The following is a 12,227-nucleotide window of genomic DNA, read 5'->3' as shown; positions in this document are numbered from 1 at the left end:
GCAAGATTTTTGGATCCAATACGCTGAGTAGGTGAACGCTATGTTGCATAATTATCCATTAAATTACAGAAGAATCGTTCATAAATTATTAATCTTCTATCTGTGTTTTCTCAAGGGCAACGGGATATATGTCCTTGGGTTCTTATCCATATGACAACGTCAAATATATTTCTTGGGAGAGTTTCAGAAAGGAAGGACCTGGAACCAATATTTAGTGCCCTATTTTAATGTAAAGTGACAGTGATCTTTTCGTGTTACAGCCTAAATTTTACAAAACATTTTGTCAGGTTAATTCGGTATACAAAAAAAAGAGTAAAAATTAACTTTAAAAGTATATATTTTTCTAATGAAAGTAAAAGTGGCATTGAAACTTAGAAAAAGCATAAACTATTGCTTCATAGCCTATGTAGCACATACTTGATAAAACTAGCTTAAATAAACTGACTCATGATTATTCTCTCTTTTCTTAGAATTTTGGAAAATTGGAGATTTACTGACAACAAAAAACTAGGAGTCCTTAAGCAACCTTCAAAATAAAAGAAAATTGATGTGTTATCTAGACTTGTTGGGTTGATATCTATCTTATTTTTTTATTCTACAAAAGACTTATTTTTCGATGTTAATGTAAACCAAAATAAATTAATTTATATTTTATATTAGGAGATTTTACGCTCTTTACTAGAATGATAAAAGACAACTTATTTCTCGAAGATGATAGTCACTTTCTATTGGCGAAAAGTTGCCGAGTTTATTGAAATATAGAACGAAAACATTGTTCATGCGATCCTTTATATATCGTTAACTTTCAAAGTCCATTTGATTTCTTTTTCCCCACAGGCACTAGACACAATTTCAGCTCCATATTCACTATTAAGAAAGGATAAAAGTTTTAACGGTGTGATCATAAGTTGATATCTCAAGCCATCACTAATCTTCTTTGGAGGGTCTATTATAAGCTGTAGCTGTAACTTATCTTTGAGACGGGATACTTGCTGCTCATTTACTCCATACAGACAGCTTAGTGCAAATCCGGGTTCTCCACTAACAAGAATGTACATACCTAGAAAGGAAACAAGGTCAAATGTAAGGACCTACAAAGTTCCGGTGACAAAATTTCCTAGACCCTAATTCATGTTGTAATCCATCTTTAAAGTTTGCCTGAAAGTTTTGACAACATGGTAATTTTAAGCTCATAATACTCTCCTGGAAGGATTGCGCGAAATAAGTTGAAAATTTCTTACCTTGATCTAGCTTCGGCCATAGATTTATTTTGGAAAGTTTATTTGACCTGTGACTACTGTAACACCATCGCTGTAACATCGATCGCAACCGGACTTTTATTATTACTACGATTGGTCACTTCGTCTATGGAAATAAAATGTATCTTCATGGGTCTTTTCTTGAAAATATTAGCATGTTTCTATTTTGGCATCCAGCAATTATAATACTTAATAGGTACCACTATTGATACTACAAATTCTATAAAACAGTTCGTGGTAACGAACTGTAAGTAAGGAGCAACCAGGCTCAATAGTAACCGAAATTCTTAAAACGGAATTTTGATACCAATAGATATATTAAAAGGAGCGGATTTTTATGCTTATTTCGAATATATAGGTTTCATCAAGTTTAGTCTCACCCATCAAAAGTTACGATAATGAGAATATTTGCTTTCTTTTTGAAAAAAGGGGGAAACACCCCCTAAAATCACACTATCTGATCCAGCATATCAGAGAACCCTACTGTAGAGGTTTCAAGCTCCTATTCGCAAAAATGTCGAATTGGATCGTATCGATCCAATGGTCCTAGAATATCACGAGAGGGTTCATTCGAACGGAAATTAAAAGTTCTAGTGATCTTTTTAAGTGACCAAAAAAATTGGAGGGCAACTGGACCACCGCTTATACTCTTTTTTCCGAAGTCACCCGATCAAAATTTTTTTCACCATAGTCGAAAAATTTAATAACTATGTCTTTAGGTGTAAAAAGGCCCCACCCACAGTTCCCGTGGGAAAGGCCGAAAGTTGTGAACTTTGCCCTTGGTTTACGTATAGTATTTCTTATTGGGAAATATACAGCCATTTTTGTGGGGGGGGGGGGGTGTTGTGCTTCAGGTGGATTTCTATGGGGAGAATCTTCCTTGGGTAGGAAAATTTCTGAGTAATGATTATTCCAGGGAAAATGTTCTTTTTTTTTGGGAGGGGGGGTGACCGAATTACAATACAAATTCTTTCCAATTGTCTTACATTCTACTTGCCAAATTTCTTATTTGGAGATGTTCCGGAGGAATTATCCAGGGGCCTTTTTCCGCGTGTTTTGTTTCCTGAGAAATAATTTCCGCAAAAGGGGCATTTCTGGAGTGATCGAGAAACTGCTTAAAAATTAAATTCTTATTCAAATGAAAGAATGCTAAGGAGAATCTTACAAAGTGAATCGCTTACAAATTATTTTACAGGGAAGAGGATTCCCAGCGAGGATGGAACCGTCTGGAGGGTATTTGAGGGGGGAGTACACTTAACACTTCATGAAATTTCCACAAAGGAGCTTTCTATGAGGAGTAGGGGCATAATTCGTAGAGAATGAGCCGGATTTATTGGCATTATTTGAAAAACGAACAGAAATTAAGCCATATACGAAGGGTTGCCCCCTCCTCAATACCTTACTCTTTGCGGTAAAGTTCGACTGTTTACTAAAATTAAAACAGTGGGGCCATTTAGTTAGAATAAGAAGCTTTTTTCAAAGTGCTAACAGCTTTAGCATCGAGAGCAAGGTATTGACGAGGGGCAACCCTTCAAATCCGGAATAAATCTGCCAAAATTAATATGCAAATTCTGTTTTAATTTTTCATGTGCGGTCAAGTTTTTTTTTTTTTTTTTTTTTTTTTTTTTTTTTTTTTTTTTTTTTTTACTGAAAGTGAGGAGCTACGTTAAAATTTAAAACGTGACATAAATTATTCCGTATATGAAAGGGGCTGTCCCCTCCTCAACGCCTCGCTCTTTACGCTAAAGTATTAATTGTTTTAAAAAGTAGAGCTATGACAAAGAGTCAAACTTTAGGGTAAAGAGTGAGGCGTTGAAGAGGGGACAGCCCCTTTCATTTACGGAATAACTTCTCTTCGTTTGAAGTTCAAATGTCACTCCTTACTTTCAGTTAAAAAAACTTGTTTTTATTCATTTAATAAAACAAAAGGATGCACCGTGCATCAGACAGTTCGTGGCAGCGAACTGTGGTAAGAAGCGACCCGGGTCAATAGTAACCAAAACTCTAAAAAATGGAATTTTGATACCAATAGCTACATCAAAAGAATCGCATTTTAATGCTGATTTTAAATATATAAGTTTCATCAAGTTTAGTCTTACCCATCAAAAGTTACGAGCCTCAGACAATTTGCGTTATTTTAGAAAATAGGGAGAAACACTCTCTAAAAGTCATAGAATCTTAACGAAAATCACACCATCAGATTCAACGTATCAGAGAACCCTATTGTAGAAGTTTCAAGCTCCTATCTACAAAAATGTGGAATTTTGTACTTTTCGCCAGAAGGCAGATCACGGATGCGTGTTTATTTTTTTCCCCAGGGGTGATTGTATCGACCCAGTGGTCCTACAATCTTGCGATAGGGCTCATTCTAACGGAAATGAAAAGTTCTAGTGCCCTCTTTAAGTGACCAAAAAATTGGAGGGCACCTACGCCCCCTCCGACGCTAATTGTTTTCCCAAAGTCAACGGATCAAAATTCTGAGATAGCCATTTTATTCAGCGTAGTCGAAAAACCTTATAACTATGTCTTTGGGGACACCTTACTCCCCCACAGTCCTCGTGGGAAGAGCTACAAGTTACAAACTTTGACCAGTGCTTACATATAGTAATGCTTATTGGGAAGTGTAGAGACGTTTTCAGGGGGGATTGTTTGGTTGGGGGGAGGGGTTGACAAGATAGGATATGTTGGGGGAACTTTCCATCGAGGAATTTGTCATGGGGAAAGAAAATTTTCATGCAGGGAGCGCAGGATTTTCTAGCATTATTAAAAAAAAAGAAAAAATAAATATGAAAATTTTTTCAACTAGAAGTAAGGAGCAGCATTAAAACTTAAAACGAATAGAAATTATTACGCATATGAGGGGCTCACCTCCTCCTAATACCTCGCTCTTTACGGTAAAGTATTTTTAATGATTTTAACTATTTATTCTACGGCTTTTGTGATTCAGGGGTCATTCTTAATGAATTGGGACAAAATTTAATCTTTAGTGTAAAGAGTTAGGTACTGACGAGGGGGTGAACCCCTCATATATGTAATAAAAACATGAGATTACAAAAGTTCGCTATGTAAGCTAATTTATAAGTTACATTTATCTTTTACTAATATAAACATTCTAGAAAAAGTTCTAGTTGCCTTTTTAAGTAACCAAAAAATCGCAGGGCAACTAGGCTTCCTCCAGCGATCCTTTTTTTCTCAAAATCATTCGATCAAAACTATCAGTAAGCCATTTAGCAAAAAAAAAAAAAAAAAAAAAAAAGAACTTGCAAATTTCGTGTTAATTATTCCTCTGCGGAGAGCCAAAATCAAAACATGCATTGATTCATCAATTTATTATTCATGCGCGGAGAGCCAAAATAAAACATGCATTGACTCAAAAACTTTCAGAAATTAAATAAAATCAAAGTGAAAGTAAGGAGCGACATTAAAACTTTAAACGAACAGAAATTACTTCGTATATGAAAGGGGCTGCTTCCTCATCAACGCCCCGCTCTTTATGTTAAAGTTTGACTCTTTCTCTCAACTCTGCTTTTTAAAACAGTAAAAAACTTTAGCGTACAGAGCGGCGCGTTGATGAGGAAACAGCCCCTTTCATAGACGAAGTAATTTCTGTTCGTTTTAAGTTTTAATGTCGCTCCTTACTATCATTTCAAAAAACTTATTTTTTTTATGTAATTTCTCTAAAAAATAAATAAGAAGATGACAAAGATTTTAGGTAGGCTGTAAGGCTCTGTGATGAAATATTGAGTTCCACTGTGTATGACAAAACCCATGAGATTCCAATGTTCATTATTTATTGCATTCAACGCGGCAATGTTGACTTAGTAAAGATCAATAAAGCTTCCATGTGTTATTTATTTTCTATTTTTTCAGTGGTTACTTTATACTGTGGGTATGGCCAAGAAAGTTTGGGAGGGGGTCTGTTTGACCTGATATGGAAATTTCTTGTGCTTATTTTTTAAAACCAAAGTGATAGAAGAAAACTGGACCCCTGTTTTATTATCTTTGTCCCCGGACCCAAACATGAGGCCGAATCAAAATTTAAAATAGCCATTTTGCTCAGAATAGAATTTTAAGAAATGTGTCTCCGCGCATGTCTTGACACATAAATCCTCAGGGACATGGGCTCTGAATTATGTCTTTTTTCATTATTCACAAATAAGTCCTCCTTACTGTATGTCTTGTAATGCGACAGGCTTGTATATATTGATTCTATTAATCAAACAGTTCGTGGCAACGAACTGTAGTAAGGAGCGACCCGGCTCAATAGAAACCAAAACTCTAAAAAATGGAATTTTGATACCAATAGCTACATCAAAAGAATTGCATTTTAATGCTGATTATAAATATATAAGTTTCATCACGTTTAGTTTTACGCATCAAAAGTTAGGAGCCTGAGAAAATTTGCGTTATTTTAGAAAATAGGGGGAAACACCCCTTAAAAGTCATAGAATCTTGACGAAAATTACACCATCAGATTCAGCGTATCAGAGATTCCTATAGTAGAATTTCAAGCTTCTATCTAGAAAAATGTGAAATTTTGTATTTTTTTCACAAGACAGATCACGGATTCGTGTTTATTTGTTTTTTTTTCTTTTCCCCAGGGGTGATCGTATTGACCCAGTTGTCCTAGAATGTTGCGAGAGGGCTCATTCTAACGAAAATGAAAAGTTCTAGTGCCCTTTTTAAGTGACCATAAAAATTGGAGGGTAACTAGGCCCCCTCCCACGCTAATTATTTTCCCAAAGTCAATGGACAAAATTCTGAGATAGCCATTTTATTCAGCGTAGTCGAAAAACCTTATAACTATGTCTTTGGGGACGACTTACTCCTCCACAGTCCCCGTGGGAGGGGCTACAAATTACAAACTTTGACCAGTACTTACATATAGTAATGGTTATTGGGAAGTGTACAGACGTTTTCAGGGGGAGTTTTTGGTTGGAGGGAGGGGTTGAGAAGAGGGGGATATGCTGGGGGAGCTTTTCATCGAGGAATTTGTCATGGGGGAAGAAAATTTCCATGAAAGGACCGCAGGATTTACTAGCATTATTTAAAAAAATAAAACAGTGAAAAAAATAAATATGAAAAAGTTTTTTTCAGCTGGAAGTAAGGAGCAGCATTAAAACTTAAAACGAACAGAAATTATTACCCATATGAGGGGCTCACCCCCTCCAAATACCTCGCTCTTCACGCTAAAGTATTTATAGTAATGTCAACTATTTATTCTGCGGATTTTGTGATTCAGGGGTCATTCTTAATGAATTGGGACAAAATTTAAAATTTAGTGTAAAGAGAGAGGTACTGATGAGGGGGCGAACCCTCTCATATGTGTAATAAAAACATGAGAATAAAAAGTTCTTTATGTAAGCTAATTTATAAGTTACGTGTATCTTTTACTAATAAAAAGATTCGTAAAAAATTAAAAGTTCTAGTTGAATTTTTAATTAGCCTAAAAATTGGAGGGCAACTAGGCTTCCTCCCCCGCTCTTTTTTTCTCGAAATCATTCGATCAAAATTATGAGAAAGCCATTTAGCTAAAAGAAAATAAATGTGCAAATTTCGTTTTAATTATTCCTCTGCGGAGAGCCAAAATCAAAACATGCATTGATTCAAAACCGTTCAGAAATTAAATAAAAAAAAACAAGTTTTTTCAACTGAAAGTAAGGAGCGACATTAAAACTCAAAACGAACAGAAATTACTTCGTATATGAAAGGGGCTGCTTCCTCATCAACGCCCCGCTCTTTACGCTAAAGCTTTTTACTGTTTTAAAAAGAAGAGTTGAGAGAAAGAGTCAAACTATAGCGTAAAGAGCGGGGCGTTGATGAGGAAGCAGCCCCTTTCATATACAAAGTAATTTCTGTCCGTTTTGAGTTTTAATGTCGCTCCATACTTTCAGTTGAAAAAACTTGTTTTTTTTTATTTAATAAGCAGCAACCTCCAAATGAGTCACTTTTGTTTTCTACTCTTTCCTCGCGAAAATGGAAGGCTTCGCAAGGAATTCATACAACATTAAAAGATTTTTTCTGATCAGTTTGGAACCTCTATAAGCAAATCCCTGGAACACGAGGACCCCAACCTGACAAAAACGTTGGCGGTACAGGTCCCCCAGGATTGGGGTGGTAAAGTTGCAATACTTTGTTTTTTATGAACAGCTTAAAATGAGCATCTCTAAGTTTCAGAGCGGAGGTATCCCTTGTGTGGAGAAAAATTCCTATTGAGAGAACAATATCAGTATGTGTATATTAAACTATCAATGCATATTCATTTCTATTTTTTTTTTAGTAGAGTACAAATACGGTCTTGAGAAGGCATGGGGGCTGTCAACCCTATTCATGTTGATTTCTGCTTGTTTTGAGTTTGACTCGGTTATTTAGTGTAATTTCTGGTCGTTTAGTTTAATTTCTGATCGGGTTTCGTTTATTTCGTTTGTGGTAATTTTATCTTTGAAAATTATTTGACTTTATTTCTGCTCATTTTTGGATTAACGGAACTCTACTTTTATTTGAAAAACTTGTTTTAGTGGACCAACTTAAAAAAAATTAAATTTCTGCTCGTTTTTATTGACATAGTCTTTTTCATGGAAAAGAAAGAACATTTCATATCTTTTTTTTTTTTATATAAGAATTCATAGTTTGGGTTGTTATTTGTAAATTTTTAATCCTGAGACAAATAGTACTTTATATTTAATTTTATACCTCATCAAGTTAACCTGAAAAATAAAGCTCAATACATTCCCAAAAATCCCATCTATAGTCTTTGACAACCTGGATACACTTACACTCTCTTGTTTCATTACTAGCTATGAAAGAGCAGCGTTGCCTATGATATTGCTTATGTGCCCTTTTGAAAATATGCATGCATGTAGTTTTCTCGTTTAATTGAAACTCCCCCGAAACGTTCTCTAAAAGTTTCATCTTAATACCCTTACTGTCATTACAGTAACCACAGAATTAGTATTTAAGTAGGCTATACACAGAGTGTCTTCTGGCTAGCTCAAAATCCACCACAACTTACCCTGAAAGGTCTAACTTAATAATCTAAGCCGTTATTGAGATATTGCTTTGTCACCATTTTGACTACATGTCCACCTTAGCTTTAGTACCAGTAGCAGTAGTACCGGTAGTAATAGTAATAGCAGTAGTAGTAGTACTTCGGTTAGTTCAAAATCCCCTACGACAAGCCCTGTAAGTTTCAACTTCACACACAAAACTGTTCCTAAGTTATTATAGATATGCCCTTTTGACAATCTGGAAACAGACGGTGTGTTGTGATTCAGTTCACCTCCCCCGCCCTTAAAAATTCCCTACAAATTTCACTACAAATTTCACCTTCATGCCCTTAGGCATAGTCGTAATAGCAGTCAAAGTAGTAGTATAAGTGTTAGCAGTACTAGTAATAGTGTTAACAGTAATAGTGTTAACAGTAATAGCACTAGCAGCAGCAGCAGTAGCAAAATATTACCTTTTGGTCAGTTATACATCCCTCTCATCAATTTCTAGAAGTTTCAACTTAATATAATCGGCTGTTGCTTTTTGACATTGCCGAAATTTCCTTTTTATAACCTGAATATTCTTATACTTCTTGAAAATTTCACCTTAATGCTCATAGTCTTACAAGTAGTTACAATAGAAATAGTAGTTGGATAATATTAATAGTAGTAGTAGACCTAGTAAGTGTAATAGTTGTAGTAGTTTTAGTAGTAGTGTGCATATATTGCCTTTTGGTCAATTGATCTTCCCCTTTAAGCATTCTCTGAATCTTCCAACTTAATACACAAACCAATTCTTGAGTTACACCCTTTTGACAATCTGAATGTACTTAGTGTCTTTCGATTTAGTTCAAATCTGTCCACAATGTCCTCTCAAATTTTCACCTTCGTAGACTTAGCCTTAATTGTGGTAGCAGTAGGAACAGTAGTAGCAGTATAAGTGTTGTGTTAGTAGTAGTAGTAGTAGTAACAGTAGTAGCAGCAATATTAACAAACAGCAGCAGCATGTACATGTTGCCTTTTGGTCCGTTGAACATTCCCCTTATGATACCGCGGAAGTTTCACCTTGATACGGTACGCCATTCTAAAAATACTGCTTATGTGCCCTTTTTACCCCCTTTTGAAGCTGTTTTTATCTTAATACTCTAAGTCTTGCAAATTTTTCCAATTAAAATAGTAGTTGATGTATTAGTAGTAGTAGTATTAGTAAAAGTAACAGTGATAGTAATGTTAGTGATGGCAGGACATATTACCTTTTTGTCAATTGATCTTTCCCTTTAAGAATTCTCTGAAAGTTCCAACTTAACATCTAAATCCATTCTTGAGATACGCCCTTTTGACAATACGTGTGCACATAGTGTGTTTTTAATTCCTCAATACTCTGCCAAATTTTCATCTTCATACACGTGGCCTTAATTGTTCTAGCATCATAGTAGTAGCGGTAGTAGTAGCAGGAACAGCAGTAGAAGTAATAATGTTGTATTAGTTGTTGTAGTAACAGCAGTTGAAGCACTATTAATAGCAGTAGTAGCAGGTACATGTTGCCTTTCGGTCAGTTGAGCATCCCATTAATGACACCCCAGAAGTTTCCTCTAGATATTGTAGCCGTTCCAAAAATATTGCTGATATGCCCGTAACAGCCATTTATATGTACGCAGTATGTTTTGATTTAGTTCATTTTTCTCCTCAACAGGTCCTCAGATGTTTATTTCAAAATTTTCAGCCTTGGTAGCAATCACTACAGAAGCAGTGTTTTTAGTGGTAGTTGGTGAAGTAGTAGTTGTAGTTGCGTCAGAAGCAGTAGCAGTTGCCTTTTTGGTAATAGATAACTTCGAAGACAACACTGCCTTTCCATGACGAAAGTGGAGTTTTACTGCTGATGATGAACAATGAATATGTGTTCGAAATATCCAGTTAAATGATTTTATATCTTTTCACTGTCAATTAAAAGGTTTTATCCTGTTTTGAACTGTTTTACTTTTGCCTTTTTGGTCAATTGATCATCTCGCTTATCATTTCCTGAAAGTACCAAATAAATATATTTACTAATTCCTGAGCTACGCCCTTTTCACAACCCATATGCACATAACGTTAGTTGATTTATTTCAACACTCCCTCAACATTCTCTGAAAGGCTCACTTGAATGCCCTTAGTCTTTGTGGAAATTAAACATCAAACATGCCCGCCTTTCTCAATGACATATGTAAACGATGAACGAATTGTCCAAATTACTACCCTTGTCCTGATGACTGTAGGTGATTTGAGATGCCTAAAGGCGTAATTTAATCCCCTTAAGTTAAGTGTTTCTATACGTTTACAGTAAAAAGCATAAACATAATTCTATTTCGCAAGCATACCTGACTATTATGGAGGGACAGAGTCAAGGCAAGAGTCTTAGGAAAATACTTAAAATGAATTGGTGGAGATGTTCAAAGACTTAGCTTTTACTTCAGCACAAAGTATAGGTTGTTTCAGTAATGTTGTATTTCAACATTTGTTTTTAGCACTTTAACTTTGTACCAAGTAGCACTTGAAGGGCAAATATTATAAGGATTACAACACTGGTTTTCACCTACAATAACAAGAAATAAACCCGCTAAGATAGAAATTACTTCTTAACTATTTTAAAGCATCCAACAAATATCCTTGAACGACAGGTAAGAGCGAAGAAATATTTTTGTGTCGGAGACTCGCAATGATCTAAATTTGGAGTTCCAGATCTGTTAATTCAGACAAACTATTGGACAGTATCCCAAAACACTAATTTCTCATTTTGCATGCCTAAAAAAAGTAAAGGCAGTATAAAGTTATGCACTGTATTCAGGAGAGTAGCTAGATTATTTTTATTGGGGACAAGAGAGGGTTCTAGTGCTATTCAAGTAGGTCCTATTCAAGCGGTAGTGAAGAAAAGTAATTATTTAACAAACTTGGTGGTTGGTGAATTTGAAAAAAAAAAAACCATTACACAATGCATTATAAACAATAATCACACATTAAACAACCATAAATGCAAGTGATGGTGCTCGGCTTTTTCTAAAATTGTCAGCAATGGGCTGATGCAGACGACAGTAATATAGTATAAACAAGCTTTCGGGTGGGCGAATATGAATGTTGTATGCAATCGGTTTTTCTCGGCCACACTCACCCCTAATTCTGCAGTATATATCCACCCTCCATATCCCCCAGCCCCAACATCCAGCAAAGGATGCTCAATCTCATAGTTGAACCAAGCTGTACACTAACAGCCCCGGGTATCGCACCATTCATTCCCTCATAATTTTAAATAGATTTTGACTCTGTAAGATTTAATTTGTTATACTAAACTTATAATATACGTGATTGATTGAAATATTATTTATAATTAAAAAAATAATTTGTATGTCTGTTTGTCGATTTATATTAATAATAGCATTGATATCAACATGTCAAAGCCGAAACAAAAATCATAGGCAGTGCAACAGCGCTGTCTGGGTAAAGATACAGGATTAGTCACGGTATTATCACAGATTGTGAAACCTTATATTGTGACACATTCCCCACATTTAATTAGCGACCGTATCTTAAAGCTATTTAATAATAAAAAAAACAAGTTTTTTTAACTGAAAGTAAGGAGCGACATTAAAACTTAAAACGAACAGAAATTACTTCGTATATCATGAAAAGAGAAATCACCAATGCTACAGCACAAACACAAAAAAAAAAAAAAAGAAAAAAAAAAAAAAAAAAAAGAAAAAAAAAAAAAAAAAAGAAAAGAGACAGAAGGAGAAAAGGAAGACTGTTTTCCTAAATTAGTGATTAATATAGACCAGCACTTGAATGAGGCCTTAACCCTACTCATCCATACAATCACATAGGTCAAACAGCATAGCCACACACAATCAACCATAAAGAATAATCCATGGACAGGCAGTCATGTCGTCAATAAGTATAAGTCGTCAAAGAGGCTGCTTCCTCATCAACGCCCCGCTCTTTACGCTAAAGT

General features: G+C 35.3%; 1 long non-coding RNA gene across 2 annotated transcripts in view; it reads right to left on the bottom strand.

Annotated features, from left to right (window-relative positions):
• Nucleotides 1-319: 319 nt before the first annotated feature.
• Nucleotides 320-12,227, bottom strand: part of LOC136025150 (uncharacterized) — a 46,003-nt gene continuing 34,095 nt past the window's right edge. For both annotated transcript variants that reach the window (XR_010617019.1, XR_010617018.1), the window contains one exon: nucleotides 320-1,060. This is a non-coding gene — a long non-coding RNA (uncharacterized LOC136025150). The remainder of the gene's footprint in view (nucleotides 1,061-12,227) is intronic.

The sequence above is a fragment of the Artemia franciscana genome, chromosome 3 (assembly GCF_032884065.1).
Source record: "Artemia franciscana chromosome 3, ASM3288406v1, whole genome shotgun sequence".
NCBI lineage: Eukaryota > Metazoa > Arthropoda > Branchiopoda > Anostraca > Artemiidae > Artemia > Artemia franciscana.
This window is presented reverse-complemented; position numbering and strand designations above follow the sequence as displayed.